The following is a 25,766-nucleotide window of genomic DNA, read 5'->3' on the forward strand; positions in this document are numbered from 1 at the left end:
CAGCACTGCCCTCTTCCCAAGCAGCTGCTCGGGTGGAGGCGGAGGGGAAGGGGGAGGGGAAGGGAAGGACTAAGCCGGGGCGGGGCGGCGGGAGCTGCCGCTAAACCGGACTCGGGTTTGGGAGACGGAAGGGGTGATTTGCATGGCGCCCGGCGATTGGCCGAGGCCCGGGGGCTGGGTCTGAGAGGCGGCCCCTGAATGGTTTAACGGGGAAATCTCTGAATTCTGATTTCTAAAGTCGGGCCCGCCGGGTGGATGCAGTATGCAGTCGGGCCGCAAGGAGGCGCGGTGTCCTATCTTTGTTCTGCTTCGGGACTCTTTCTCTGTCCTCCCGCGGCCGTCCCCGCCCCCACCCCAACACGCAGACTCACACGCAGAAAGTGCAGAGAAACCCTGTGATCCAGTCAACTGGCACTGCCCCGTCTATTAAGAAAGATGAACGCTCCTTTCTCTTCCATCTCCTTCATGGGAGACCACTTTTCATTTCAGATTATCACATCAATAAATATTCTTCGAGGAACAAAAAAGGCACTTTGCCAAAAGATAAAAGAATATATGTGAAATGTGTGGACTGTGGAGAAAGGCGATACACGAAGGTAAGAGAATAGGCGCACGTATGTAAATAACGCACATAATCACATCAAGAACACAAAACACGCGGGCAGAGACAGACAGGACACCCGAGGAGAACAGGGGCTGCTCTGGGCACACACACGCAGAGGCACACACCCACTGACAAGCCCACACTCTTCCCCCACACACAAGCACACACACACACACACACACACACACACACACACACATACACACACACCTCAGAAAAGGCATTCACACGAATTAACACACAGTGAAAAGATCGCAGAGGAAATACTAGAGCAGAATTAAAACGGTTCATCCCCTCCCCCTCCAAAATATACTCAAGCAGAATGATTTTATTTGCATAATACTAATATACACAGGGCGCCGAAAGGGGAAAAATGGCTCCATTTGAGGCACACACTAGAGAATACGTGTATACAACACACACATACACACGCACGCACGCGCGTCTGCGGGCTGGACACACCCACAGCCTGTGTCCTCCGCCCATGGGCACAGGCAGAGGACAGATGCCATCAGCAGCGCTCAGTACAATTGTCAGAAAAAGAAACCCACCCTACTCAGCTACAAAACACGTTAGAGCTCCAAGTGTTTCTAATACCCACACCAATATACTCTTGTTGCAAAAGTGAGTTGGATTCAAAGAAATAATTGATGCATCCTAGATAATTGAGTGCTGGAACATATTTGCTCAAACAATACTTCGAAATGACTTCAGCCTGAAGATAGCTTTCTGAAATGATTCTGGAAAAAAAATTCCTAAGAAATAAGGCTTTCATTTGCTATGCTTTCTCTTGGTTTATTTTTTTCCCCTTCTTATTTTTGAAAGAAGAGACAATATTTTTCTCCTTCTCCAAAAGAGGGGAGCTGGTTTTGTTTTGTGAACCCAGGAGCTTTCCAGTTGGCTGCCCAGGGAAGAAGGCAGGGTCCTCCGCTCAGCCTCCCAGCCAGACAGCGCCACAAAAGGCATTATTACACACCCCAAATTGCAAGGGCTGTCTATATATTTACGAATCTGTTCAAATATTTAACCTCTTAACTTGCTAAATACCCCCTCTTCTTCCCTTCTCCCCTTCGCTCTCCCCTCTCCCCCGTCTCTCTCTCTCTCCACTCCTTTCTCTTTCTCTTTCTAAAAAGGAAAGGCTTAGGAAGCCCCCGTTCTGAAGTGCTCGGTGTTGCTGGGACACTGGTTCTACCTGATACTGTTTTACTATGGATTTCCTGTCCTAACAACTGTGGGGGGGTTCTTGTCTTTCCAAACAGCGAGTTTGACTCACCAGTTACATTTCTTTTTTAAAGTAGAAGTACCAAGGTAGCCAGCCCCTCAGCTTGTAACAAGCTCCTCAGAAAGGCTTTGCCTAAATCCGAGGGAGTTTACTGACCCTCTGTCTCCATCCCCACCCTCTTTATCCGTGATACGCCTTTCTTCGGTCCACTTCTTTCCCGTCAAGGGGCGAGTAGAGGGCCAAATGTACAAGAAGAGACCTTCCAAAAACAGTCTGATAATTTTGTCAGTGTGTGGTGACCTACCAAGGCCAGGGGCGAGGCGCACGTCTGTTGCTGGAACCTATTGGGGCTGCCACCACTGAGGGTTTCCTTCTGCCTAAATCTCCTTCTGTGAGCAAATGATGCGTTCTAAGGGGCAGAGCAAAATGCGAAGGTACATAGTGGTGGGCCTTTATCGCAGCAGAAGCGTTAGCTTCGCAGACATGGAGGTGTCCTTATGTTGAGGGGTACAGCATGGGCATAGCGGAGCGTGGAGCTGATCCTCCACCTTCCAGGCCGCTGCCTGCACCCCTCTCCGCAGCGGCAGCCCCGGAGAAGATTCCCTTTGATCGACACTGACAGACACATTTCCTCCAGGGTGTTCCTGTTTCACCTAGGACTCTCTCCTGTGACACCATTTAAAGTGGCCTGAGGGTGCTTCCCGTATCATTGAGGGGTGAGAGTCTCAAAGAATTGCAAGAAGAAAAAAAACAAAACAAAAAACAAAAAACCGGCGCCTGTAAAGTTGACACACAAAAGGAGATTGACTCAGGCGTATTTCCTCTGGCCTAAAAAGAATAACTTTATTTATAATCTGTTGCCTGCGTTATTTCAGAGAGGATGAAACAACGAAAGTGCAGTTTGCCGAGACAGTAAGATGAGTTCCCATGCCCTTTGTTGAATGGTTGGTGCAAACCAGCTTCCAGCAACTTCGGAGGTCCGTCAGTCGGCTAGGTGATCCAGCCCGCAACCCGCAAGCTTCTTAGGGGCAAACAGCCCTCACCCGACGCTTGCCCTCAGCAGACTCAAGTTGGGATCACACCTGTCAGTGGTCCAAGAAACTCTCGCCCCCAGAAACCCCCCAGCAGCTGGTTAAAGCTTCTGAAAAGCTCCCTTCTGTGTGGCAATGAACTTTGCTCGCTGCAGACTGCAGTCGGAGCTAGCACGCTCGCATCAGCAGCTCCCAGGGCCCGCGAAGCCTTGAGCAAAGGGATAAAGCATATATTCTTAAGTGGTTTACCAACAAACAAACAAACAAAAACGTTCACGCTTGCTAAGAGGATGGAAAGCTGTTTCAGAACCAACCAGAACACGAGCCTGTCTCCTTTGTGTGCCACATTAGAGGTGTGTGTGTGTGGGGGGGAGAACCCTGACACTCTATACCGTAGGTGCACCCTTTAAAATGTGTGGGTTTACAGGACTCTGTGATTGTCCCCCTCTTGCTCAAGGCCCTAAGAAAACAGCCGCAGTGGCTGGTGTTCTAGTTTCTCTTATCAGATAAGATATTCATCTGGACACATTATCTAAATCTGCCTAAGAATGAAGGCTGCTTGTCATGCGTCCTTCGTTTCCAGTAATGTGTGCCACCCAATTAGAAGCAATTTAGGCAATCAAGACCATAGGAGAGAAGAAGGTGTTAAAAATAGGTTTTCTAAAGCCTCAGAACTCTAATTTGGAGGAAAATCTAAAATTACATATGTAACGTTTCTTTACATAAAATAAATACATAATCTGGATGTCTCTTGTTCCTTTTTCCCTCGGGGTCCTTCTCTTCTTGCCTGCCTGGTTTTTTGGGTATTCATAATAGAAGGGAAATGTAAAGTTCAGATGCAAAAGGACTAGGTCTCTAAAAGAGCACAAAGATCTGGGTAGGGCTTGGTACAGTTTTTCCTTGGCTGATCGCTGTGGCCATGGCCCAGACGTTGGTTTCCTGATTCCATCCGCCCTAGTCAGGGGAAGCCCTGGAGGAGTGCGGGGAGACCAGGGGACTCCTTTTCCGGACTGGGATTTAGAGCCCCGGGTCCTAGTGGGTCAGAGGAAGCGGACTGGGGAGGTGTGCTCTAATCATTGGAGGACAGTCCAGAAAACCACCAGCCCCGGTTTGGAAGTGCAGAAAAGAAGTGAGGACGAGGTATTGAGAGAAAGGGGTTAACAAATGCGGGTGCACGTGTCCAAACAGAAGGGGGAAAGCAAGGCTGAAAGATAAAAAAAGAAAAGGGAAAAAATAAATGAGTCCACGTGAGTCCTCCAGAGGACACGAGAATGTGGAACTTGGAGGTGGAACTTGGCACTTATTTTTTCCGAGGTTTCAACAGTCTGAGTGCGCTGTGGGCTGAGAGCGGGAACGGAGGGAACTGAAGCTCACTGGCGGACATAGGCACACTCTCCTCTACACCAAGCCTGCCTGTCCAGCACCCAGGCGATTTTTCTTTTTCCTCCTGGGCTGTCATAAGAGAGCTGGCCCAGAAAGCGACCAGAGTGAAGTTGGCAGAACTTCTAGGAAGCGGTGAGGTGACTGTCCTTGGAAGGAGGGTGGGTAGGTGGTTGTCGGAGCTACAGGCCTTGTATCCCTTTGGCCTCAGATCCGAATTCCCTGGAAGTAAGTAGTCCCAATTAAGCTCCCAGAAGCTGAACCTTGAAGCTCCTGAATGAGGTTGGTGGACTTGGAGGAAATTGTACATTGAGTCATGCCCTGGGCCTAGAAAGTCAGGTCACATCCAGACAGACGACAGACAGATAGACACGCAGGCAGGCAGGAAGTCCCCAGCCTCGGTGAGTGGATCACAGCCCTCCAGAGGATCACACCTTCCAGAACAGGAATTCTACAGCGACCCCGCTTCCAGAAGCCAGCCCTACAGACAAAATTTAAAGTCAAAGCAACATCTATTCCCTTCTATGGAGTGGGGGAGGAAGTCGGGGAGTTCTTTGAGAGCGATTTGTGCGTGCCACTGCTATTTCAAAACAAAAGAGTCTCCAGAGGAGGTAGCCATGCCTCCACAGGGCGGCTGAGGACCTAGCCTGGGTTTCTCTGAGTGGGACTGCCCCCAAGCCCAGGCAGATGCCACAGCCCCACCTCAGGAGGCCCTTCACTGCAGTGTCTCAGATGGCAATCTTAAAACTCCCTCCTAACAGCACCTATCTATTAGCCTTTTGCTGTGCTTGTTTGTGTCTGACACACGAATCGGAACCATTTGATTGCTAGCAAATTCATCAGTTCAAAAATATTTCCATGGTCAAAATATTTTCCCTGAAAATAATAAAATTTCTCTGTTTAAAGTTCTTTTTAGAAGTAAATAGACCACAATTTTTAACAAAACTGAATTAGAAGTAGGGGATTTTAAATATATGTATACATATATACAATATTTATGGTAATGAAATGTTTTGATTCACTAGAGATAAGCAATTCTAAATATAATTTAATTCCCTTCTCTTCATAATGTCCACTATGTTGGTATGCAAATCAGAATATTACTGATGAGCTACACAACCTTTTATCTTCCAGAGACCCCAGTTTTGTTAATTTAAAAGCTTTGACTAAATAAAAGCCACACTTTGAAAGTTAGGAAGTTTTAAAAAGTTTACTTCAGTGAATTTTTCTATTATGTAAAATGATAAGGCAATAATACTAAAAAGTTAACATTTTCTTATATTTTTATGTGATTAATACCAATCATTCTCTCTGTGTTAGCAGGGACTCCCTAACTAGACCTCTCATCCCATTACTCTCTGAGTCTGTGTACACACAGCATAGACAAGGAAGACCTCAGTATCTTTACACGCATCTACTTGTATATAAAGGGAGTGTTTAAGAACCATTCCACGGTACTGAGGACATTCCTAACCCCAAACACAGCAATGGCCACAGCACTCTGACATTCACTCTTTAGATACAAGTAACCACTTTCCTAAACACCTTGGAAAGCACAGGGTCACTAAGTTGAACATGAGAGAATTCGAATCCGGAATCCCAAGTCCTCTTCTAAACATCTAGTGACCTTGAGAGGCACCATCCCCATGAGCCCTATTTCATCTAAGAACAACTCAGACAAGATCCACATGCCATCTAGTCCAAACAGTCCGTGGGTCTTGCATGCTGCGAGGAGTCAATACGGTCTGCAGCTTTTCAGATGTTTTCAGAGCAAATATTACAAGCCCCTAATTTAGGCAAGAAGTCCATGCTGCGGAATTCACTTCTTCGTGATTGGTATTGCTCCTCCTTCATGTAGCTTTTCCTCTGCATGGATAAAAAGGTTGTCTCTTACAGTAATTTAAGGGCACCAAATGCTACCTGAACTTCTCCAACAGTGTTACTTTTAGTTGGAGGAAATGAAGTTCTCAGGAATGGTGTTATCTATAAGAATTCCGTGAGTCTACAAAGAGCTTGAATTTCCCGTTCAGCTGTTGAAGTTGGTGAATCAGTCCCTTTGGTAATTTTATAACTTTCTTTAGGAGACAGCTGGTTCACCTCGACAATTATAAGAATCAAGAATTATATTGAAAATGTGCTCTCTGATTATGTCCTTGAGGTTGTCTTTTTCTCCAGTAAGAGAATCTTTTCTGTTTCCTCGTCTCTAGCCACCTCTGTTCCCCAGGCCCAGCCCTCACCAAGGCCCATGCTTGCAGGCCAAGCTTATTTACCTTAAGTAACACTTTCAGGATTCAGCAGCAGATGACAATTAACTCCTTTCCCCAATTCGGTCCCAAGTCTATGAAATTAATTTCCATTTTGATAATCAAAAGGCTTCCCTTGGAAATATCAGTGACTACACAAGCCACCGACAGATCCAGTGGAGGAAGGTGCCCCAGCATGAGAATGCGACCAGGTTATGGTTTCAATTGGAACAAGGTATTAAGTGATTACACTGTGCCGGCAGACGGAGCACTTTTATCAAGCCCCTTTTTTCTTCTCTTCTACAAGCAGGCACAAGGATAGTGGGTTTCTGGCCCTGAACCTCTCCAAGGAAAAGGTGGAACGCTGCCCAAAATCACATTTGCAGCTAACACACTGGTGCTTCTCACCCCGTGACAGAATAAATGCTGAACAGTGGTTTTGAAACTTTACACCCGCCCCACCACACACACACACACACACCACACACATACCACACACACACACACACACCACACACATACCACACACACACACACACACACCACACACATACCACACACACACACACACCACACAAATACCACACACACACACACACACACCACTCACACACACATATCACACACACACATACACACTCACACACACACCACACACACAGTCACACACACATACACACACACACATCACACACACACACATACCACACACACACACCACACACACACACTCACACACACACATAAACACACACACACATACCACACACATACCACACACACTCACACACACATACACACACACCACACACACACACTCACACACACATACCACACACACTCAGACACACACATACCACACACACACCACACACACACACCACACACTCACACACACACATACACACACACTCATACAAACACACACTCACACACACTTACATGCCTGTTTGTTTTCCTTCAGTAAATCGCTCAAGATCCTCTTCCATTCATCCACAGCATTGTTGGCTCATTCTGCTATACCTATCCACAACATTAATTGTTAAATGTTAACATGTGATGAGAGACCTAGTCTTCATGGACAGAATTCCAGGCCCCCATCTGGGTCTTACTTCACCTGGCCTTCACAGGGAAGAAGCTCCAACACCAATTTGGGCACCTTGCCTTGCCTGCCTTGTCCCAGACACAGGTAGAGCAGCAGCACTGGCCTGGCAGTGTCTTACTCCTCCCAGCTCACTGGGATTCATGGCCAAGGAGGGGAGCGAATTAACAAGCGAATGAAAATATGCAGGGCACCCATGTCTATGTGTCTGCTTGGCTGTTTGGACCAGTGGGAAATCAGCATCCTTCCCATGGTTACTAGCATGGTTCTGTGTTAGAAGTGTTCGTAGATTTGAAAATATACACTGAATTCAATAAAACACTAAACACAGTTAACAAAACTGAACTTAGACTGGTAAGCCGTTCATTATCACAAAATCGCCAGAACTGGTTCAGCTCAGCAAAATGGGAGGAGTGAAAACTAAACTAACTAGTGAAATCTAGAAAAGTACAGCGTTGGGCAGTATCTTCATGCTTTGTGTGGTTTATCCTATTCCATCCCTCCAGAGTACCTTCTGAGGCATGGGCTGGGACCACTGCACAAGCAAGCGAGAAACCGATGCTAAGGAAGGCTACCTCCGTGGTCAGCATCCTCCGATGCTGCTGGCTTGAATACAATGGTGTTTAGACTCAAAGGGAGCATCCCAGCTGCAGGGGGGGGGGGGGGGGGGGCTCTGTGTTAACCTGGTGGTTACATGATTTGTTGAAAGAAGTGTGTGAACATGATATTCAGAAAATTAGCTATCATTCGAAGAATTCAAAGAGAACAGTTGTTCTGCTGGTAGGGAGACTAGGGACGGGGGAAGTGGGGAAGAAGAGGGGAGCAATGTGGCGTGGCATGGTGGCACAACCCAAGAGTCCTGAGCTGGGTTTATATCGACCCCGCATTGACCACGAGGCCTTAGAAAAGTCTGGCTTTCCTAAGCCTCCATTCTTCGACTATTCACTGGTAGTAAAAATCGCTAACTCTATGGACTTAAAACAATTACATACTTAAAACACTATTATTATCAGCTATTACCACTTGGGATACATGCTATCTGGACTGAGATTAATTTGAAGATTAAAGGGCCAGTGTTTAGTTAGGTTTGGCTGGCTTTCCCCGGGCTCCTTGCACAACATGCCGATTCTGTCTTTCCTAGTCTGTTATTTTGAGAAAATTTTCTGTTAGACTCACTATGGAACCAAACAGCTAGAGGCACTTGTATTTCAGAGGTAACCCTGCATTCTTTTCACTCCTCAGAAAGGGCCGCCTTGTGTGATAGCCCAGCTGAATGAAGCCTGTGGTCAACTCTCCCTGTAGACCAGGCTAGCCTGGAACTCAGAGATCTCTCTGCCTCCCAGGTGCTAGGATTAAAGGTGTGTGCCACCACTGCCCAGCCCGTAATTTCAGTCTCTTGTCATAACTTTCTTCACCTCCATTATAAACCTTCATAAGAGTAATTTAAAACAACACAGGCGACACATGACCTCCCTTCGTCCTGTGACTTGCCTCCTACTGCAAAGCACTGTTTCTACCCCATCTTTGATGCAATGAATGTGTTGTAGTTCCTGAGTTGTCATCTGTCTCCTGCCTGCATGGCAGTGCTGTGTCTGTCTGTCTCCTGCATGGCAGTGCTGTGTCTGTCTGTCTCCTGCATGGCAGTGCTGTGTCTGTCTGTCTCCTGCATGGCAGTGCTGTGCTCTCCTCTATTTCTCTTTGTCTTATGATATTGTTTTCTTGGCCTTTTTCATTGACAGTGCAGATTTTCCTTCAATGACTAGAAAAACTTTGTTTCCTTTTATAATTAAGAAATAACGAAAATACTGGTGCGTACCTTTAAGCCCAGCACTGGCAAGGCAGAGGCAGGTGGATTTCTGAGGCCAGTCAGACTACACAAGGAGACACTGTGATAGTATAACAATAAACAAACAAACAGTAGTAACAATAGCAATCCTGAATAACAGCTCTCTGAGTGTGCGTGGGGATTCACTGGCAGTTCAGGTAGTGAAATGTGACTGGGAAGTTGGCTGTGTGTGAAACACCCATTCATTCCATAAGTTGGAAGTCTTTGCTCTATGTGGAGGGAGGCTCACAAAGGTTCCTAGTGAGGTCTGAGCTTGCTTTACCCAGCAGAGCTGCATTAGAGGATGGCTTGACCATGTGTATGGTTTCTAGGTGATTGGAAGGGTCTGCACTTGGCTGTGCTGGGGAAAGGTCTTTTGATCCACCCCTTGGCATTCCTATAAATATCCCTTTAGACAAGACAGAAGGGGCCAATGGATAAGGATCCAGGCCCTCCCGAGGCTATCCTGTGTTTCTATCTGTTTCTCTTCCCTCTATCCTTCTATCTAAATCTCTTATCCCTCTCTCCTCAAGAGTACCCGAGGGTCTCCCAGCTGGCCTCCCACACCTCTGGAGTAGCCATACCTCTGCAAGCTTTCCTGGAATCACTTTGTCAAATTACAGAAGACCTTCCTATTTGCCCAGGGAGTTGTATGGTGGCCGATAGCATACACAGCAAGGGACGCTGATACTTCACATAAAATCAGTTTTAAAAGACCGACTTTCATCACAACATTCACCCTCATGTTCCCTCGTCTCTCTACCCTGAGCTGTGAGCCTTGCCTTGTTCTAGGGAGCAGACTGTTCCCTCCACGGTAGCCATCTCTGGGTGAGTGCTAAAGAGCAATTGTTTCAGCCCTAGTTCATCAGTTGCCAGTTTCCCAGCCATTTTTTACAGAAGCTTTATGTTATTTTGTTTTACTATGTATGTGGGAGGGGCACTGTGGGTGAAGTGCCCTTGGAAGTGAGAGAGGCTGTCAGAACCCCGGCTGCTGGAGGTACCGGTGTTGGTGGGTGGTCTCCCGTGGGTGCTGAGAACTGAACTCAGGTCCTCTGCAAGTTCAGCGCTTAACTGCTGAACTCCACCGTAAGCCCCTCATACATTTTTTTTCAAAGTCTCTCTCTTACTTTTTATCATCTTTCAGTGTTGAGTGTTTTATGAATTTTTATATGGTTTCTGATAATTTATTCATATTTTAGGAAGGTTCTATTGAACCATATTGAAGCAAAAATTCGTTTTAACATTTTAAAAACATTAAATATAGTTTTCCTCTTATTTAATACAACACCTTTAATTGATTTCTATTAAAAATGGTAACCAGTCATGAGCCTGAGATTAAATTACTGTGCAATTTGGCACATTCATTTTCTTCTAAGACATTCTTTGATTATTTTAGTGATCTCACACAAATTTCAAATTTATGTTTATAACATGAAATAAATGTGAAACATTTCATTTCCTAGGGCCCTGCATTTAGTGCTAAAAGCCTAGAGAAGAAATTTTCAAGTTTATTTTAATTTATTTATATCCCGAATCTTTTCAAAAGCAACTTAAGGAACTAGGAAATCCTGATTGTGCCACAATCACTCAGGCCAACAAGTAGCAATCTAACAGTAGACGTAAGTTTGCTTACCACAAACATGGGATCTTCATTCTTCCTCAAAAGCATCCCCAGTGCCTACAGTGCTCAAAGCATCATGTGTATAATGCGGCAAACAGCATCCGTTCTTTGACTAACTCGGACGTCCACCTGTGGATCCACCCCACAGGTCTTACCTCGGCTTCTCACCATCGCACCTCAGTGCCCGGCAAAACTGTTGCACGTTGTGGTTACACATGCCTAGTAAATGCTGAATGAACAAACATCCTGACAAGGCTCAGAAACCAGTATGTAAGAGTTAGAAACATGATGCATGAAGACAAACTGAGACTAGGCATTTGTAGTGTTATATGGGTCGCCTAAGGTGAGTGCAATAATAGGCGTCCAAAAGCCGAGAGAGTGCATTAAACCAAAATTACTGAATACCTGGTAGAAAAATAAGGAATGGAATTTGGATAAGTAGAAAGGAGCATGGAAGAGGTTAGCAATTTATGAAGGACTTGAGTCAAAGTAAGATCCAGCATGTGAAATGTCTGTACTCATTCACTGTATTTAATGTAAAAGACAGGAACCCAAGTACCAAGCTTTAAAGAAACAGCTCCCTTATAAATCACTGATAATAGAGGGTCCCCCTGCCCTCGATCTATTATATGAAGAGTTTAAATAGACACAAAGATATATCCATTTCGTCATATAAAACCATGTTCTTATGGCACAGTAGAAGAGTTTCATACGATATCTGCTTGGTTTGGGGTATGGATTAAAATATACAATTAGCTCAATATTAAAATTCCTTACTTGGGGTTGATTACCCAGGAAGCAAGAGAAAATACAGTTCCCAATTAGTTTGTGAAGTTTTCACAATTTCTGTTCACGGCTCTCGATTTTCCTTACTGAAAATAAAATGCCTAGATATTTTACAAACACCCAGGTGCTTTCACCTTAATCAAATGAACTAGGAGGTGAATTTGGCAGAGACAAATGAATCTGGCTGAAACTCAATACCTGAGCTGACCCGGACAGATCGTGGCCCCAGGTGTGGGTTCCCACATATACTTGCAATGGGACCTCCTTCTGAACAGGGGTGGAAGTCACCATCCATTCCAGTCTTTCTGACAAGAGAAAACAGTATCTCAACAAGAACAGAGATACCCATGGCTGAGGAAAGAATGGGGCAGGCAAAAAAAGGGAGAGTAATGATCGTCATAAGGTCCAGTTGACCTAGGGTCTTCACATGCATTAGTTCATCTAAGGAGGCAATAAATTAGAAGGAAAAAGTGTGTGGGGGATGGGAGTAGTGAATTTGTTTCCTTAGAGTGTTGTTTGTCCTTAAAAGGATGTATGACCCTCCCTTTGTTGTCTCTGAGGAAGTATAATGAGTTGGTTTATCTGCCTTATCTATTGTGGCTCTGAACCCTTAGATCTTGTGAAACAGCCTCTAACTTTATAGTTTAGGATAGAGAAAGCATAAACACAGGTATGGACTAGAAATGCAACCAAGACAGCTAAACGGGGGAAATGCTTAGAAGCATTAAAAGTTTGGGTGGTGGGTACTTGGATTAATTATATTAATAATCTTAATTTCTCTATAATGAGTACTATCGAGGGTGACATGTTTTTTCTTAATTATTTCTAAATGTTGTTACCACATAGGTCTTATTTTACAGTGGTTCATTCTGAACCTTAAATGGAAAGAATGGGCAACATCATAACAAAAAGCACACAGATAAGTGTTGGGACATGTGGACGCCAGCCTCAGCTGAGAAAAGATTCACCAAGTTGGGGCAACCACACAAGGCCAATTTTCACGGACATTTGTGACGTTACCAGATCCTTCCATCCTAGAGATCTGGCAAATCATTCCTGATAGGGTATGTCTTTGACCTTCTATGTCTTTCGCTTTTTTCTGATTGAAGATGTCTCTTTCCCACAACTAGCTAAGGCCCACAGTTGTCATTCTACAGAGAAAAATGTACTGTTTACAGTTATCACACCAAGGGGTCACACAGCACTCAGGATGTGTCTCAGCTTCGTAAAACCATATGAAGAGGCAGATATCTTCAATGCACTAAAGTCGAACTCTATATTACAAGCAAATACTTAAATCAGCTGTTCATTTTAAATGTCAAAGATTATCTAATTTTTCCAGTTTTATAAAAATGGGGCTAATTGTTGCTTAAACATTTAAATCAAAGGACAAACATTTAACTAATGGCAAAGCCAAAAGAAATTTTTTTTTTGTTGTTTTGTTTTGTTTTTCGAGACAGGGTTTCTCTGTGCAGCTTTGCGCCTTTCCTGGAACTCACTTGGTAGTCCAGGCTGGCCTCGAACTCACAGAGATCCGCCTGCCTCTGCCTCCCGAGTGCTGGGATTAAAGGCGTGCGCCACCACCGCCCGGTTATAAGAGGTAGGCTTTGAGGTCTTATAAGCTCTGGCCAGTATGACATAGTTTTTACTTCTGTTGCCTGTGGATCCAAACGTGGAACTGTTTCAGCTCCTTCTCCAGCACCATGTCTGCCTGCAGCTGTTTCCTGACATAATGATAATGAACTAAACCTCTGAAACTGTAAGCTAGCCCTAGTTCAGTGTTTTCATTTATAAGAGTTGCTGTGGCCATGGTGTCTGTCCACAGCTATAGAAACCCTGAGACAGAGGGCTGCCTTGGAGTTTCCAGCATTAGCCCAAACTACACCTGTGTGGGAACAGGGTTTTTGCTTTATCCCAGCTCTGAGAACAGACTCCAGTACTGCCATGATTGGAGTCTCTGTGCAGGCCATTCCAAGTCCCCAGGTGCAAAGGGAGAGAAACCTGGGGAGATTATGGCAGCGTTTGCAGGCCGTGCATAGACCTAAAAGCTCTGTTGAGTCTTTCTGCTGCTGTTCTAGTCTATTACAAATCGAAGCACTTTATAAAATTTGTGGCTCTTTGCTAACTTTGAATCACTTTAAAGTGCTCATGCTCCAAACTATAAAGTCTTTCTTAACCACTGCAAATGTACAAAAGGCACATCATCGAAATGACAGTAATCAACGTCTTCGATTTTAGGCATAAATTTTTCTAGCTTCCTCTCTCTCTCCTCTCTCTCTCTCTCTCCTCTCTCTCTCTCTCTCTCTCTCTCTCTCTCTCTCTCTCTCTCTCTCTCTCTCTCTCTCCCTCCCTCCCTCCCTCCTGTTATTTTGTTTATCAAGTGCTAAAAACAAAACAAAAATAAACAAATAAAAAGCAAAACAAACCCAAAACAAGACAACAACAACAAAAATTGGTCATAAGGATGCAAGGCATAAAAACTCCATTTTTCTGCATTATTAAGTAATCAGATTCTAGAAAGTTCTGAGATGAACAAGCGTGCTTCTTTTGGATATCTCGAAGTAAGATGCATCTTGCTCTTTCTGTCTCTGTGTCTTTCTGCCTTTCTGCCCCACCTCTCTCTCTGTTTGTGCACATGGGCACTGTTTGAATGCACACATGCATCTGTCCAGGATCCTACATAATCTGAAAGAAGCCATCTAAAGGTACAAAGACTACTAATGAAGGTCTTTAAGAATATCCTTGAAATATGTATCATGTCTGGAAGAGTGAAATAAGTGCTGGAGATGGAAGTGGAATGTGCAGTTGGAGGAGTTTCCTGTCTACCTGACCAGAACGATGGCACTGTCCTGCTAACAGCATCCTATTTTTTCACTGTCTTTAAATTATCGAGTGGATTCTACTCAGGTTAGATTCTTTTAGCTAACGCATCATATCAACTCTTGTTCACAACCAAAAATAAATAAATAAAAACAAAGCACTGGCTTTTCAATGAAAGCGTCTCGGGCAACTTGTTTAATAACTCTCTTCCATTTCCGGGATAGCTGAAAGTATTTAATAAAAGCATTCTATATCCATTTTGAGCACAATTTAAGTGCTGGAAAGATGGCTCAGCAGTTAAGAGCGCTTCCTGCTCTTAGGGAGGACCCAAGTTTGGTTTCCAGTTCCCCTGTGGTGGCTTACAACTGCCTGTAATTCCAGTACCAGTGTCGTTTTCTGGTCTCCATGGGCACTAGGCACATATGTGGTACACACACACATTCACGCAGACAAAACACTCATACACATAAAGCATTTTTAAAAATTAAGTATACTTAAAAGCACATATAAAAATGAAAATAGTCTTTCAAATTTGAGGCTGTAGGGACACACAGTATTTCTGTTCTCACCTCTAGCTCTTACTGGTTGGCACAATCAGTCACATTGCTCCCCATATACTCAACAAGATGGAAGGTGCCTTCAGCATTCCAAAAGGTGCAGCAGGGGACACTGAGTGTTGTCCAGCCTTGTTTCCTAAAAGAAAATAAGCCGGGTGGTGGTGTCGCACGCCTTTAATCCCAGCAGGTGGATCTTTGTAAGTTCGAGGCCAGCCTGGGCTACAGAGTGAGTTCCAGGAAAGGCACAAAGCTACACAGAGAAACCCTGTCTCAAAAAAAAAAAAAGAAAAGAAAAGAAAAAGAAACAAAAAGAAAATACTGACTATACAAAGTATGAGATTTCATTATGATGTCTGTACACATACAAGTAATACACTGTGATAATTATCACCCATTACCTTTTCTTACCTCCTTTCTCTCTTTTCTTTCATTTTTAAAAATACAACATTTTTATTAAATACAATGTATTTTTCTCATATTTACTCCTTACTTCTTCCCCTAACTCATCTGAGATCCACTCTCCACATCTTTCCTCCCTCAAACTTCATATCCCCCTTTAAAAATTATTTATCCTTCCACACTGTGGGATGTCTTTCTGTATACTGTGAATATGTGTTGCTCTGACTGGTTGATAAATAAAATGTTGATTAACCAGTAGCCAGACAGGAAGTATAAATGGGACAAGCAGACAAGGAGAATTCTGGGAAGAGGAAGGGTTGGGTCAGGAGTCATCAGCTAGACACAGAGGAAGCAAGTTGACAAGGCAGAACTGAGAAAAGGTACCAAGTCATGTGGCTAAACATAAATAACAATTATGGGTTAATTTAAATGTAAGAGCTAGTCAGTAATAAGCCTGAGCTAATGGCCAAGCAGTTATAATTAATATAAGCTTCTGAATGATTATTTCATAAGCAGCTGAGGGACTGTGTGGCTGGGCAAGACACAGAAAAACTTCCAACTACATTTAGCGTACCAACATGGAGCTCTTGAATTTCCATAAGGCCTAAAAGAGTTTAAAAAGGGCTTCTAAACACACAATAATGCAGCCAAAACCAGCTTTCTACTTCATGTCTCATGTGGGCCAGACATGAGATATAGAGATATAGAGACACCAAGGTACAGAGATGCCATGGCATGCAGACTTGAACCACAGTATGGCAGGTTTGCAGTGTACGAGCTTGCGTGCAGCATGGCAGATTCCTCTCCAAGGCATCTCCAAGCCATGCAGCATGGTGCTTGGTGGATATAGCTCTTGCTAATAAAGATAAAAAAAATAAATAAGTAAAATAAAGAGGTTTCTGGGCTACACACTCCTTGATAGAGGAACAGACCCATGGTCTCCCAGAGTTGTGGACAGCATGGCTCCCAGAGCTGGTGGTAAATTACCTCTGCCATATTGGGAACCTGAGATGGGAGGAGTTAGTGGCCAAGGCTGCTGCTTCTGTCCTAGCCACATTGCAGTTTAAAGCAATATATTCACAATAAGACAGATTCAGATGGGATAAACCCTAAACAGTTTACAATGTGTGTAAAAATGTACATAGGCTTGGAAGAGAGAGAAAAGGGAATATATACAGTTATATAAAAAATAGTTTTAAAAAATAAAGTCTTTAAAGAGGCAGTAAAAATAATATAAAAAAATAAGCCACATAAAGATAGATATTACACAGAGAATCTGGATTGTGTTGTCTCTGGGATTTTTAACTGCAGAAAGACATTTGATTGTAAAGGCTACTCAGTTAAACCAATATGTATTTTAAAATTATCTTGAGTTCAAAATTCATGTCTAAGGATATGTAGCTTTGGAAAGAGGTTCTTCTTTTGTTTCCACAGAAGATGAGAACCTTTGGATTTGTTACAGGTTAAGATGGATCAGTTTAGACCAAGCCAGACCTCCTGAACCTTAACAAGTGGTACCTATCAACAAAGGTTATAGCTTGACTTCTCAGGACTTGACCATAATTCTTAATTTTCTCAGGATCCCCATAAGATTGCCAGCCCTCAATCAGCAGGATGTAGTATAAAAAGCTATGCCCCAATTCCCAAAAAATTGTTTATAAATGTTTATTTTTATTTCAAGAGGGTTGATTATAAATGCAATCTCTTTCTAAAGAAGAAAGGAGGATATGGATATGATGGGATGAAAAGGTAGATTATTGAATCTACTTTTAAAGAACAACTTGTTTTGCATTGATATGGATTTTGGTTTATTGATGAAAATTTAAAGTTAATTTTGTTATACTGTATGTATATTTCTACTCCTGTTTAAGGTATTATGTTTATGTAGCTCATTTAAAATTGTAATGTATAATTAAGAAATACCGATTAATAATTAATCATCTATGATAATCAAACTTACAGTCATGTTAGTTAAGTTTTCTATGTATACATAGATATATTTCAATTAGGTAGGTAATCTTCAAACACTTCAAAGACCTACAGAGTATGGCATTTAAAATGTTTTAAAACCTTACACTTTTTGGACAATGAGACACATCTGCTGCTGGCAGCACCAATTACTTCAAAGAGGATGATGGGCATTGAATAAACTCATTATGGAGTTTGCTTTCTTTGTGGCAAAAGTTAGCCACTATGAAAAAAAGTGCCTTTGTGTCAAGTGATTGTCAGTATGTTGTATAAATTGGACATGAAGGACCCATAGGAAGGTGACCACTGAACTTTGCAAGGCGAGATGGTCCTTTAGGTTCCTGCTTCACAGAAGAAACTGCCAGACATTCTACAGGACAGAGAAAAATGACTGAGAAACTCTAGACCTATGCGCTGAAGATGGATGCCCCAATGTTGCAGAAGAACTTGGGGTGATTATCTAGGCAGCCAGCTGTCTCTGTCATTTTAGATTTTTGGAAGTTGCTTACAATGTATTTTCTGTTTACTTAGGTAATATTATATCTTCTGAGGTCTTTGATGTTAAATATTAGATAGTTATAGTTTTCCTTAGTCATGATAAAAGATAAGTTAGATATGAAACCTTGGACTCACAAATAAAGGACAAATAGAACATTTCCTTTGAATTTGCCAAATATAAATGGACAGGGTATTGTAACTATGATTCTTGCTTGATAATTGTTTTGTTGTATGTAATTTTACTATGTTGAAGTTAAAGCCTTCCTTTTTGACTAGATAGAAAAGGGGAAGTGCTGTGGGAGGTCTTTCTGTATGCTTGAATATGTGTTGCTCTGATTGGTTGATAAATAAAGCTACATTGGCCTATGGCAGGGCAGGATGGAGCCAGGTGGGAAAATCCAAGAGAGACAGGAGAGAAGAAAGGAGAGTGGGGCAGATGCTGCTAGCCACCACCAGGAGAAGCAAGATGCAAAAGTACCAGTAGGCCACAAGCCACGTGGCAAGGTACAGATTTACAGAAATGGTTAATTTAAGATATAAGAGCTAGCTAGCAAGAAGCCTGCCATGGCCATAGTTTGAAAATAATATAAGCCTCTGTGTGTTTATTTGGGTCTGAGCGGCTGTGGGGCTGGGCAGGACACAGGAAAACTTCCAACTACACTTCCACATTCTTAACAATCCCCTTTTACTTTCATCCCACCCCATGCAGCAAAGTTACCAAATATGAGAGAAAATATATAATGTGTGTTTTTGTAAGACATGCCTGTCTTACTCAATATGATCTCATTCTTGCTTATGGCTAACTACAGCTCCATGATGTACATGTACTACTTATTCTTTATATATTCATTCAACAATGGCCATCTATTGTAGAATGTTATTTTAAGATGTATTACATTTGTTTGTGCTGTGGAACATTTGTTTAATGATGCAAAGTTGTGTTGCATTTTTTTATGCTGCATTTGTTTAACTCTGTGAAGCTGCGTTACTTTGCCTGTCTAAAACACCTGATGGTCTGATAAAGAGCTAAACAGCCAATAGCAAGGCAGGAGAAAGGAAAAGTGGGGCTGGTAGGTAGAGAGAAGATATAGAAGGAGAAATCTGGGAGGAGATGAAGAAAGAGCAAGGAAAGAGCAAGAGAATGAGAGGAGGATGCTAGGGGCCAGCCACCCAGCCACCCAGCCAGCCATGGAGTAAGAGTGAAGGTAAGATACACAAAAATAAGAAAAGGAAAAAGCCCAGAGGCAAAAGGTAGACAAGATAATTTAAGTTAAGGAAAGCTTGCTAGAAATAAGCCAAGCGAAGGCCAGGTATTTATAATTAAGAATAAGCCTCCGTGTGTGATTTATTTGGGAGCTGGTTGGTGGGCCCCCCAAAAGACCAAAGACAAAGAGTAAAAGAGCAAAAACAACCAAGAACAACCTACACAGACACTGAAGCATTAGCCAAGACCACCCCCACAGCGATTTGCTTACATTTGACATTTTTTGAACAATTTTAAATTGAAAATAATTTTCTTCATACAATACATTTTGATCATGGTTCCCTCTTCCCCACCCTATCTCCTCTCAAATCCTGTCCACCTCCCAACTCAACAAACTCCTTGCCTTCTTTTTCTCTATCTCCTTAGAAAAGAAACAGGCGATTAAAAAAAATTAAAAAAAAGAAAAAGCACAAGGACATACACAAATACACACACACACACACACACACACACACACACACACACACACACACATTCACATAAAAAAACCATAAAAATACAAAATCAGAAACCACAATACACACGTGAAAGAACAGTGAGATGGAAAAAATTCCCAGAGTTTCCAGGCCTGATCAGCAGAGGGTAGAGATGGCTTCCCTACCTCCCCTCCAAACAAGAGGCCATGAGCCACTAGGTGCCTCTGGCCTAAGACAGTCAGACATCATCATACCAAGCACTGCTCACAGTTTCTAGGCCTTGGGCATGTGAAGAAAACCAAGCTGTGTGACACCACTGCCTGCCTCTGTTTCTCTCCTAGACTGAGTCAATCTCATGTAATCCAAGGTGGCTTTGAATTCACAGAGATCCAGATGGCTCTCTGCCTCCCGAGGGCTAGAATTAAAGGTGTGTGCCACCACTGCCTGGCATCTGGCTCTGGGGTCATGAGAGTGAGAGAATTAGCCCTGTCCCTGACCAGCTGCAGCACAAAGGAGGGAGAGGGGCTCTGCACCCCATCTGGGCAGCACACCGCGGCTGACCCTGTTGTCGGGGACACAGGTGAGCCAGGTGTGGAACCTAAGACCCTGCATGACAGCATTAAGAAGTGGGGCCTTCAGAAGATGACTGAGTCACGAGAGTCCCATTCCCACAGATGAGGCCTTAACTAAATGAAGTGGGCTTTTTTCCCCTTCTGCTTTTTTACCATGTGAGGGGACAGCAGTAAGACCATTGTTTCAGAAATGGATACCTAGGACTCACTCAGACACCAAGTTACTGATCTTAGAGTTCCAGCATCCACAACAATGAGCAATCAATTTATGCTCTTTACACATTTTCCATGCTGCCATGTTTTTTAGTAGCAGCACAATGGACTAAGATAGACCTCATTGTATGCCTCAGTACACTGAACACATCCAAGGTCACAGAAGTCAGCTTGCAGAAGGTGGATACATCTGGTACTGTTGCACATGAAAATAAAAGTGATAATGACTCAGAGAATGAGTCCACAGGATATAAACAAGTCAACTTATTGATAAAAAGAGTCAAAATATTTCTGTTATTTCTAGGTACCTCTGTATAGTTACTCGTGACCTAAGAATAGAATGCTTTTGAAGAGACAAACACACTGTCTTAACCAAGAGATTGAAGCGAATATCACCAGCCATCGTGTGCCAGCTACTAGGACGAAATGAGAACAGCACACTGTCATTCGTGCAGTAATCCTCCCCACTGAGGAACTTGAACAAACTCACAAGGAAACATCCAGTAAATCTAATGTGAAGATCATCCTACAGTCAGTATAGAGTCTTCAAAAATGGCTAAAGCCCTGAGAATCAAGAACAGATCATTCAAGACAGGAAACATGAGAACTAAATTCAATTCTATACCAGACCTGCAAAGAACATTACCGAGACAATTGGCAAAAACTGGATATGGCTTAAACTTAGATGGAAACCAGGTATCCGTGGTTTATCAAAAAAGAAAAAGAAAAATCCTTGTCTGTTAGCAATCGCACTAAAATATTAGTGAGTGAAAGCAGTTTGTAGGCAATTTACCATCAGATCAGTCAACAAAATTTTTTGAATGGCCTTCATATTATGCATACAACTTTGCTGAAATTTTAAGATACTTTCCAAATAAGTAATAGTAATAACAACTTCTTTTGGCCTTGCTGAAAATGAGGCTATTGACTAAATCCTTGAGATGTAGCATTAGAAAAACCCAGTTTCTGGTTTCTTTAGTCCACATGGATAACAGGAGTTGAAACAAGTCGTTGTCATGTCCAAAGAAGGCCGCCCCAAGAAGCTCGTCCTTATACTGAGAATGCAAAGATGCACAGAACTGGCCTGGGATGGGTGAGCCAACAGCATCACAGCTAATAACTCTCACATCCAGCAGAGAAACTGGACATGATGACTCAGCCCTGTAAATCCCAACCCCGGGGAAGCAGAAACAACAGGCTGCTGCCAATTCAGAGCCGCCTGCATGACACAGTGACTGCCAAACTAGTTTGGGCTACAGAGTGAAACTGTCCAAATTGAAACAACAAAACCCAAACAGTAGATGTACAAAGAAGCCAGCCATGTAGGATGTCCAGCATCAACCCCAAAGGATACTAAAATGCAGATGTCAAGTGTAAGCTTGTCCGTAAATAAGAGAAGTCCCAGTTTCTGGATAAGTAGTTAACACTATTGGTAATCCCATTACTGATAGTAAAATTGTGAAAGATACTGTAACATTTTGGTTTTTAAGTAGCTCCTTCATTCAGGAGAATTAAAACTATTTTTACTTACAAGTCCATTTTTTGTTGTTGTTTTGATACAGGTTTTCTCTGTGTAGTCCTGGCTGTTCTGAAACTCACTCTGTAAACCAGGCCGGCCTCAAACTCAGAGATATTCTACCTGTCTCTGCCTCCTAAGTGCTGGGATTAAAGATGTGCCCCACCACTCCCTGGCTTAAATTTTCAACTCATACCAAATTCTTTTTTAATTACTTGTATTGAAAATGTATTAGTTATATCCATAGACTCATAATGTGAAAGGGGAAGTATTTAATATTTTTTTCTGTACAAACATAGAAGCAGATCAATAGAATAAGAAGAGACTGAGAGGCCTGAACTGTACACAGTGGCAGACTGCTTGCCCAGCATGCATGAGGTCCAGTGTTTGGATCTCTAGCATAGAACAATACTCAGTACAAATACAGTGCTACTTTGTCTGCACATCACTGTTTCTCTTCTTTCAGAGCCCTTTAAAAAACATTGATCTATTTTATTTTATGTGCCTGAGTGTTTTCCTGCATGTATATCTGTACACCATGTGTATGGCTGGTGCCTTAGAGGTCAGAAGAGGGAATCAGATTCCCTGGAACCCTTACAAGGGTTTGTGAGCCATCCGATGTGGGGCCCTCTGCAAGATCAGTTTCTGCTCTTAAACTCCAAGCCATCGCTCCAACCTTCAGCCTAGATTTAAAAAATGTGATGTTTAAAGGAAAAGAAGATCATAAAGCAATTGTGTTTTTATTCTCCCTGGCAGAAGTACCCATTTCTGAAAGTTGTTGAGAATTGCCGCTAAGGGATGTAAATCTCTCACTTCCTGTTTTCAGGGACCACTAGTCCCTTTTATAGGAGGATTAAAACTACCATTAGCATTATTTTTAAAAAAAGGTTACTTTATGGGGCTGGAGTTGCCTCAGTGGTGGGGTGACACCCAGTATGCATGCATAGGCTTAGCACTGGGGGAGAAAGACATTTCAACATCAGAACTCTAATTTCAGTACAAAGAATGCTCCTTTAAATCACATCCGTATAGCCTCATGAAAACTATATTAAATTGTCCAATGTTTTTATCTTGATCCAAAAGAGCAAATGCCATTATACTAAGGAATTTGACTTAGAGGCTTGTTCTTGCATTGCGTGCACTCCTGGAGTCCAACTGTTACACAAAACCTGAACAAACTTTTAGATAAATAGATTATTTTACAATTGTTTCTTAGATACACAGAAAAAAGTAAAAATAGTAGAGAACTACATGTGCCTGGAATGTAACTTCTTTTAGCATCTTATCCAGGATGGTACATTTATATCATCTAGGGAACCCTGCGTGGATACATTTTATTGCCTAAACGTATACTTCCTTTAGATTACTCTCTGTGGTAGTTTGAATGTAATTGGCCCCCATAAGCTTAGAGGGGGTGGCACAATTAGGAGGTGTGGCTTTGCTGGAGTAGGTATGGTCTTGTTGGAGGAAATGTGTCACTGTGGGTGTGAACTTTGAGTTCTCATATACACACAAGCCACCTCCAATGCCACAGTCCATTTCCTGTTGCCTTCTGATTAAGATGTAGCCAGCACCATGTCTGTCTACACGCTGTCATGCTCCCTACCATGATAATGGACTGAACCTCTGAAACTGTAAGCAAGCCACCCCAATTAAATGCTTTCTTTTATAAGAGTTGCTGTGGTCATGGTGTCTCTTCACAGTAATAAAAACCCTAACTAAGACTCCCTCTCTCTCCACATGTATGTATGTGGGTGGGTGGGTGTGCGCACATGCACATACACATGCACATAAGCACGCACATGCATGTGAAGGCAGAGGTCAAAATTAGGTATCTTTTTCTATTTATTTATTTATTTTAAATATTTATTAATTTATTTTACATCTCTCCCTCCCCTCCCCTTTTTTTTCCTTCCCTCCTCTCCCCCCTCAATCCACTCCTCCACCATTTCCATTTAGAAAGGGGCACACCTCCCATGGGTATCAGCAAAGCATGGCATATCAAGTTGCAGTAAGACTGAACACTTCTCCTTGTATTTAGACTGGGCAAGGCAACCCAGTATGATGAACAGGTTCCCAAGAGCCAGCCAAAGCATTAGGGACAGACCTGCTCCGATTGTTAGGAGTCCAACAATTAGACCAAGCTACACAACTGTCACAAATATGTAGAGGGCCTAGGTTGGTCCTATGCAGGCTCCTTGGTTGTTGAGTCAGACTCAGTGAGTTCCTATAAGCCAGGTTAGTTGATTCGGTGGGTTTTCTCGTGATGTCCTTGAACTACCTGGCTACTATGATCCTTCCTCCTTCTCTTCAGCAGCATTCCCCATCGTCAGCCTAATGCTTGGCTGTGGGTCTCTACATCTATTTCCACCAGTTACTCAATGAAGGCATGTAATAAGTCTTTCTCTGTACCACCAGCTCCCAAATAACAACACAGAGATGTCTTATTAATTATGAAAGGTCAGCCTTACCTTAGGCTTGTCCCACTAACTCTTACAACTTAAATTAACTCATTTATATTACTTTATGTTTTGCCTAGTGGCTTTTTACCTTTCTTACATTCTGTATGTACAACTCCCTCCATGTCTCATTGGCATCTCCCTGTGCCTCGACTATATCCTTCCACTTCCTCTCTCTGTGCCTGTCCTATACTTCCTGCCTAGCTATTGGCCATTCAGCTTTTATTACACCAATCACACCAATCACACCAATCACAGCAATACATCTTTACACAGTATACAAATATCCCACAACAAAGGCTATCTGATGACAACTGGGGTGGTCACCAATCTGCTCACAGGTATCTTTTTCTATTACTGTCCACCTTACTTTTTTCTATGTACAGCTTTTCACGTGGGTGCTGGGATCTGAACTCAGGTCCCCATGCTTGTCCAGCAAGGACTTTACCCACTGAGCCACCTCATTAGCCCCCAGATGCTCTTTATATCCTGCAGTTTTGTTCTAAATGCCATTCTACATTTAATCATCATGTTTCTTAGTCTCTGCTTAGCTCTATGTCCTACTCCTTCCCCCTTTTTATTGTCTTAAGTTCTGTGAAGATTAACCAGATGTTTTCTAAAATGTCCCTCACCTGGGGCTTTAATGGCTCATTTTTATCTAAGTGTACCTGTGTATCTTTGTACGTGGGTATGTGCACATGAACGAGAGGTGTCTGTGGATGCCAGAAAAGGGCAATGGATCCCAAGTTGGAGTTACAGGAAGTTGTGAGCTACTCAATGTGGATACTAGTATAAAAACTCAGGCCCTCTGCAAGGGTACAACATGCTCTTAACTGCTAACTCTTGAGCCACTAAGTGGGATTAAAAATAACCCAAACCCCTTTTCAAAATGAAGTTGGTGTTAGGGGTTTAGGAGGAAGACCACAGAGGTAAATTTCTGCTCTCATCACACCACACCAAGTGTACATGCTACAACCAAAGTGACATTTTTCAGGCACTGCCACCACAGTTACTTCTTTATTCTGTATATTTTGTAAGAAGTTAGGGTGCATGTCCCACCTTTTGGTCCCCCACCTTGAGGTTGGAACATCCGTACAAACAATTTGGAATTTGTTATAGTTGAAACTTAAATGTCCTTAAAGCTAAGGTGTTTGGGGCTTGGTCTCCAGGGTGGTGCTTTTGGGAGACAGTGCAGCACACATGTTGATAGGTTATATCCCATAACCTACAAAAGGGATATGGAATCTTGGTCCTTTCTCCTTCTCCTCTG

At 42.8% G+C, this 25,766-nt stretch overlaps 1 long non-coding RNA gene across 1 annotated transcript; it reads left to right on the forward strand.

The window, feature by feature from the left end:
- The first annotated feature begins 96 nt into the window (after positions 1-96).
- On the forward strand, positions 97-23,820 carry LOC128106522 (uncharacterized). Its single transcript, XR_008216736.1, has 3 exons — positions 97-596; positions 2,702-4,372; positions 20,826-23,820. It is a non-coding gene; the product is annotated as an uncharacterized LOC128106522 (long non-coding RNA).
- Positions 23,821-25,766: the final 1,946 nt, after the last annotated feature.

This window comes from Peromyscus californicus, unplaced genomic scaffold (genome assembly GCF_007827085.1).
Source record: "Peromyscus californicus insignis strain IS unplaced genomic scaffold, ASM782708v3 Scaffold_9__1_contigs__length_137607984, whole genome shotgun sequence".
Lineage (NCBI taxonomy): Eukaryota > Metazoa > Chordata > Mammalia > Rodentia > Cricetidae > Peromyscus > Peromyscus californicus.